This window comes from Cibotium barometz, chromosome 57 (assembly GCF_041138505.1).
Source record: "Cibotium barometz isolate CiBa-2024 chromosome 57, ASM4113850v1, whole genome shotgun sequence".
NCBI lineage: Eukaryota > Viridiplantae > Streptophyta > Polypodiopsida > Cyatheales > Cibotiaceae > Cibotium > Cibotium barometz.
In genome coordinates, this window is record NC_141102.1 from 13,539,830 (window position 1) to 13,546,766 (window position 6,937).

Below are 6,937 nucleotides of genomic sequence, written 5' to 3' on the forward strand. Positions count from 1 at the left end.
ATTTAAGCTCTCCAATTCTCTCTCATATAAGAGTAAGAATTCACAAGTGAAAAGTGTCGACATAGAGTAGAATTCTCTGTGTCTTTCTCTTACCCTCTTACCCATATGGCTTCTTGCATTCTTGTAGAAATTTTATGGCCTAATTTTGATTGCTTTAGCATCGAGAGCTCGACATATTAGCAATGAAAAGCAATTAATTACTTCACCCTTGTTCTTCGCCATATTCAACTCATACCGAGAAGATACAAGGATCACGTGGCATTGCTATGCTACACACATCACGCTTAGGCAAAATAATATGAGCAATGCAAGGGAATGAACATGCATATTGTATAAAAGAGGCCAACATGCTCACTTTCCAACCATAGCAACATCAAGAACACCTACAAACTTAAGGCTCAATGTTAAGCCATTCTCATTGCCCAAACTGAAGTCACTATCCAAGTGTAAGGTTAGACCAACATTAAGCGGCTCTTGCTGTTGCTACATTGATTGCCAATCCAACAATTATTTGTAATATGGTAGTGATGTGTGGACGTAGGCTAATAATGGTCTACTATTAGTTGATAAGGTGTAAAGGTCGATTGCCCATGAGAGAAGCATATCCAGCTTCTTTTAGTTGCACTCTTCCAAGGGGGTATTATCTAAGGCAATGGTTTCCAAACTTCTACCTCAATTATGAAGTTTTCTTTGTGTTGTAGAAGCTCTTGGTAGGCATTTTCTTTAGTCATTCAATTGGACATATGTTCCCTCTTTGCATGCTCTTGCTGTTGCTACATTGATTGCCAATCCAACAATTATTTGTAGCCATTTATATGGTAGTGATGTGTGGACGTAGGCTAATAATGGTCTACTATTAGTTGATAAGGTGTAAAGGTCGATTGCCCATGAGAGAAGCATATCCAGCTTCTTTTAGTTGCACTCTTCCAAGGGGGTATTATCTAAGGCAATGGTTTCCAAACTTCTACCTCAATTATGAAGTTTTCTTTGTGTTATAGAAGCTCTTGGTAGGCATTTTCTTTAGTCATTCACTTGGACATATGTTTCCTCTTTGTCTCGTGCATGCATCTTCACTTTCTAGAAATCTCATTAGCAACATGGATGGCTTGGGCTTCTTCTGCTTTGGGTTTCTTGACCTCTTTTAGAAGTTGGTCCTTGTGGGCTTCATGTGCCATGGCTGCTTCATTCTTGACTACTTTCAATTCTTGGTATTGTGGTCAGAGGGCGTCCATGTCCTCTGCTTTTCCCTTTACCTTCTTCAATTCAACATCTTTTTATCCCACCCAATTGTAACGGGTCATAGCATGGGCCAGGCTTACATCTGTCATGGTTTCCCCATCTAAAGATGTACCTGGAGGATGGAATTGACAAGGTTAGTTTTACAGGTGAATGTGTATGTGTGTGCCGTGAGATGCGAGATGCGAGAAGTGAAAAAAGATTGTGAAGAATGTCATGAAATATGTAGGTAACGTGCATGGGCAATGGACGAAAGATGTGCCCATGTGTGTACACTTCTCCAACATAAACTCAACTGCTTTCTTCAGCTCTCTTTGTTGCCTTCTTTGACATTTACTTGACATTCCTTCTTGGGGAGTCAAGATCACTAGCTTATTAGGAGGCATGGCAACCGATTTGCGCAGGGTTGTGCCCATAGGTGTAAGGGAGATGGGCGGTCCTTGTGGCTTGACTTGGCATTGTCGCACCCAGATAGTATGGTTTGTATGATTACACGGAGAATGGGAGATTAAGTTTATTGATATTCTTCTTCTCTCATATCTTCAAATCCATAATGTTTTCATGTCAGTTTTCAGTTTTGCTGAAGAAGTATATTATAGGTCGACATATCCTAGAAGATGAGCAAATTACTATGCCAATTCAGGGCAAGTAGATTTAGAACTAGAGAAAGTCTTGGATGTTAGGGAAAAGCCTCTTAGAAATAGAATCTTCTGAAGGAATATTTAATCAAGTGGAATTTATTCCCAACCAAAGATGCAATCTGCCAGGCTGGAGAAAGTAGAGGATATAGTGAGAGATTATTATCTCCAATTTGCGAGATGAGGATATCTCAATTCTTTAAGTGAGGGGAAAATGTAATATCCTTGTTACCAATAATAAATTCAATTGAGTGTATATAATTATGAAGACAATTCTTTAAGTGGGGAGAATGTAATATCCTTGTTACCAATAATAAATTCAATTGAGTGTATATAATTATGAAGATAATTCTTTAAGTGAGGGGAGAATGTAATATCCTTGTTACCAATAATAAATTCAATTGAGTGTATATAATTATGAAGAGAGAGAGAGAGAGAGAGAGAGAGAGAGAGAGAGAGAGAGAGAGAGAGAGAGAGAGAATGTGCAAATTCTTTGTAAAAGTCTCATAAAACATTTAGTAAAAGTCTTTTTGAGTAAAATTGCCAAGGTTCATATACGTAAAATAATGTGAAAAACCCCACGTACATAGGTGTGCAGACTTGCATTTAATTTAGGTCAAAGGAAAAATTTGGTGAAATTCATTACAAAAGAAAATAAGAACTAATTAGGTTAGTGTCGATATTTAATTACAAATATCAAGGCCAAATTTATTAAGGTATATAATTATGAAGAGAGAGAGAGAGAGAGAGAGAGAGAATGTGCAAATTCTTTGTAAAAGTCTCATAAAACATTTAGTAAAAGTCGTTTTGAGTAAAATTGCCAAGGTTCATATACTAAAAATAATGTGAAAAACCCCACGTACATAGGTGTACAATCGTGCATTTAATTTAGGTCAAAGAAAAAAATTGGTGAAATTCATTACAAAAGAAAATAAGAACTAATTAGGTTAGTGCCGATATTTAATTACAAATATCAAGGCCAAATTTATAAAGGTTCCCAAGGAAAAATAAATTAATAAGGTCTATTGTGTGCGGGTGCACATTAATTTAATTTTGGGCTAGAGGGCAAGGTGGATTGAATGGGTGAGGTGATGGAAGATGAGGCTCGGAAAGTCCATGATGCTGATTGTAGGAACATCGAGGTAGTGGGTCATACCATCAACCAGGTTTGCGCCTGTCATGGCCCCCCATTCAGAAATGTACATGGATGTTGATGAGATGAGGCTCAATCCAAGTTCATGAAAGAACAATGCCTATATGTCTATTACATGTAGAGTCCATGGATATTGCAAGTGACGTGCATGGGCATTGGGCAAAAGGTAGGTCCATGTAGAAGCTTCATCTAGTGAAAACTCCAACACATTGCTATATCTAACACTTATATTTGATTGCTTTCTTTGACTCTTACACATGGTTTGAGATAGGAAATTAGTAGTTGATGTGTAACGAGGAAGGCCGATAAGGTGGTTGGGAATGACATTGGCTTATCCATGAGAATGGAAGATTTTAGAACATGTGGGTACATGGGTAACCGTGAACTATGGGTGGCTTCTTGGACATGGCCAAAGGGATCCAGGTGCTGTGTGAGCCTCTGTTTGAGTTGGTGGCTATTCGGTCCTCTTACTTGAAGCATCATAATGTCAGTGAACAGAAGACAAGCATCATTACCTAGCTTCCTCGGCTTGGGGTGAAATTTGGGGGACCTTGGGCATGCGGCATTGTTGTAACCTTTTAGATATATTTACTTTTCTTCAAGAGTAGCATGCATGGAAGTAAGCGTTGTGCCATGGAGAGAGATACAAAGGGTGGTTGAGTGAATCACTACTTTTGCCAGCTTTGGTTGCGTTGCTAGCTCTTCACAATGGTTAGGTACTCTTCTTGGTTCTTTTCTCGGTGGGAGGTTTTCATGTGCCCTCTCTTGCCCTTTTTTTCTCTCTCTTCTTCTCTTCTGTTCTATTGTGCACTTTCTCTCTCCCTTTCTCTCTTCTTCTCTTTTGTTCTATTGCATGATTTCTCTCTTCTTCTCTTACTCTCTTTCTTCTCTTCTTTTCGCTTTCTCTCTTTCTCATACTATTATGATTGTTATAATAATAAAAATGTATTTTAGAAGAGTACTTTTAAAGGTCTTTTTTTCTTTTTTTTTTCTTCAAGAGGTGATTACATGGTAACATGAGCCTGTTTGATGATGTGACATCATGAGCCAATACACACACACACACACACACACACACACACACACACACATTCAGATGATAACATGACAACAAGAGCCTACATGATGATGTGGCGATGTGAGCCAAAAAAAAAATCAAGATTCTTTTTTCGAATGGTGACATGGCAACATGAGCCTATGTGATGATGTGGTAACGTGAGCTAACAAATTTTTTAAAGATTTTTTTTTATACGGTTGTGTGTGGGTCTTTTGTGTGCTATATGCTCATAAGTGCATGTGCATGTTCTTAATTTTTTTGTCATTGTTTAGTTTTGTTTTGGGTTTGAAGTTTTTTAAATATAATCTTCCTAAGTATATGTGTATGTACAATTAATAGGAACTTACATTACGTATGTATATAACGGGGTTTTAAGGATTCGACTTACCGTGCGGCCTTACTAAGCGAAGACAAAGAGTCACTTGCACATCCATGATGAAAGCCTTGATATCACTATCATCATCATATAGGCTCTTGTTGTCATGTTATCATCTGAATATGTGTGTGTGTGTGTGTGTATTGGCTCATGATGCTACATCATCAAACAAGCGACGTGATGATGTGGCGACGTGAGCCTTGATGAAAGCCTTGATTATGATGTATCTTTCCAGTTCCATCTTGCAAATTTGTGTAGAGCGAGAAGGGGCACACGTGTGTTCTGAGGTCATGGTAATCTTTTTAAGCCCTGGGAGTGCTCGACGGTGCCACAAAAGTGTGTGCATGGTTCTCTTTGGGGTTTGACATCCTGAGTGGATCTTCGTCAATGGGAATAAGGACAGGTAGACCATTGCACATGCGTAATGCGTTGCCTCTTTTGTTGCTTAGAGTCCCTAGGATTTTCCCACTTTTCTGAAGGTGAAGTTGACACACGAGTCAAGGTGGAAGCCACTGCTCTCCATTCTTGCTTAAGCTTTGCAGTTGACATCAAAGACATGGCTTTGGGTCTCCATTTAACGGTGCATTTGTAGGGGTCTGGGGCATGGGTTTCTTTGATTTTGGCACCCAGATGTGGGGGTTCCCTTCATAGAATTCTGGTACTTCTAGCCATTTTGTTGGGATCCAATGAAGCATAAACTTCTGGGGTGGTATTGGGTACGCTGTCACCTAAATCTTTTTGGCTTTTGTGGTTATGTGAACACTGAGGTTATTTGGGACCCAAAGGGACATGTTCCCTTTGTATAAGCCTTGGCTTTTAGTGGGGCTCAAGGTTTGGGTAGAACATTATTGTATATCGTGAACCAGCTTTGCGTCTCTCATGATGTAAGGTCTTCTAGGGAACGTGGTGAATGACCCTCTTCTCTGAAAATTCATCACCACAAATGTGTGGTGTAAGCTTAGTCCAAATATTTTAATCTTTGCATTGCCCAATGGTTTAGTTGTGTTCCCGTCCAGTAAGCTTGACCACATGAGGCTTGTGCTTATATGAGTTGTGGGCTTCTCAAGGCCTCTCAGCAATCCTTGGTGATTATGTTGACACCAACACAACCATCCAAGATTGCAGAGACCATCATTCCTTTATAAACAAGAGGTAACACTACATTCATTTCATCGCTTTCAAAGTAATGCCCCAGCTTGTTCATGGGAACTTTTGGCTATCCTTTTGTCTTAGGTATGGAAGGAGAGTGCTCATTTTGGAAGAACAACATCCTGTTTAGGTTCAGATGTGTGAGCTCTTAAATTCCCATTCATCCAATCGGATAAGCCTCTCCAAAGTTGAGAATTTCCTTATAAATCAGGACTCGAACTTCTAAGGAGAAGAAGGCTGTAAGGACTACTATGTCCCTTGTGCGATATTCATGCTCACTTAGCTCGTACTAATTTGGAGGTAGGCTCGGACCTGCTAATGTGTAAGGGATGTGTACTGATCTTTTCCTAAGAGGTGGTGCCTTTAATGGGGTTGAAATAAAGTCATCACCTATCACAATGAAGTAAATATTATGGTGACTGTTTCTCGTCGGTTTCCCTCTCGTTGGCAGAATGGCAAGACAATGGTTTGAAGTAACAGACCAGTCAAGCAATGTCGTGGGAGGTGAGTAGCCACCCGCCAGAGCTTCTAGATTTAAACACCATCTCTAGAGGGGTCATGGGGACACTCAAAACACCTCTCCGCTTTAGAACTCCACACACTCTCACTATCTCTCTAGTGTATAGCATGTTTATTAAAAGAGATACACATCACTGCTATTGAACACATTACAGAGAGTAACACAGAGACATAATGAATGGCAACATTGCTCTTTGTTTACTGGACTACTTCCAAAATCTTTGCAGGATCATTACAGAGCAACTGCTCAACATAGAGAGTACTACCTCCTAAGGACTATGACCTTGTTTGACTTCTCACTACTAGTTGCCAACTATTAGCTGTGAGCTATTAGTAGCGTGCAACCTCCTTATAGTAGTGCTCAGCCACCCTTTTAAGCTTTGTCTTCTTAATCTTGGAAACAGTGGTTATTACAGCCCACCACCTTCACACGTGTAGTATCGAGATGGTGCTCACGACGTGGGAAGTGGTTCGACTATGCACTCTGTCGCCAACTAAGCGCAACACCTCGTGTGCGCTCGGTGCTGGAGCATCTGCTTCGGAACCTGTTCCCTTCACAAATTTATCTTTAAGCCTTATGAGCATTTCTAGAGGAGTATAGTCCAAAATGTATACATTATTTGAGTAAGTAGCATGCTTTTACATCCTCTTCAGCCTTGTTACCTGCTCTTTTGAGCACCCAAGACCTCTGTTGTTGGTCTGCGGAGTTTTCAGGTCAAAAACTCTCACCATCGGTCAGAGTGGGGTCTGCCTTAGAATTTCCTTTTCTGCCATGGGGATATAGGCCTCCACTCGACTAGTGCGGCTTC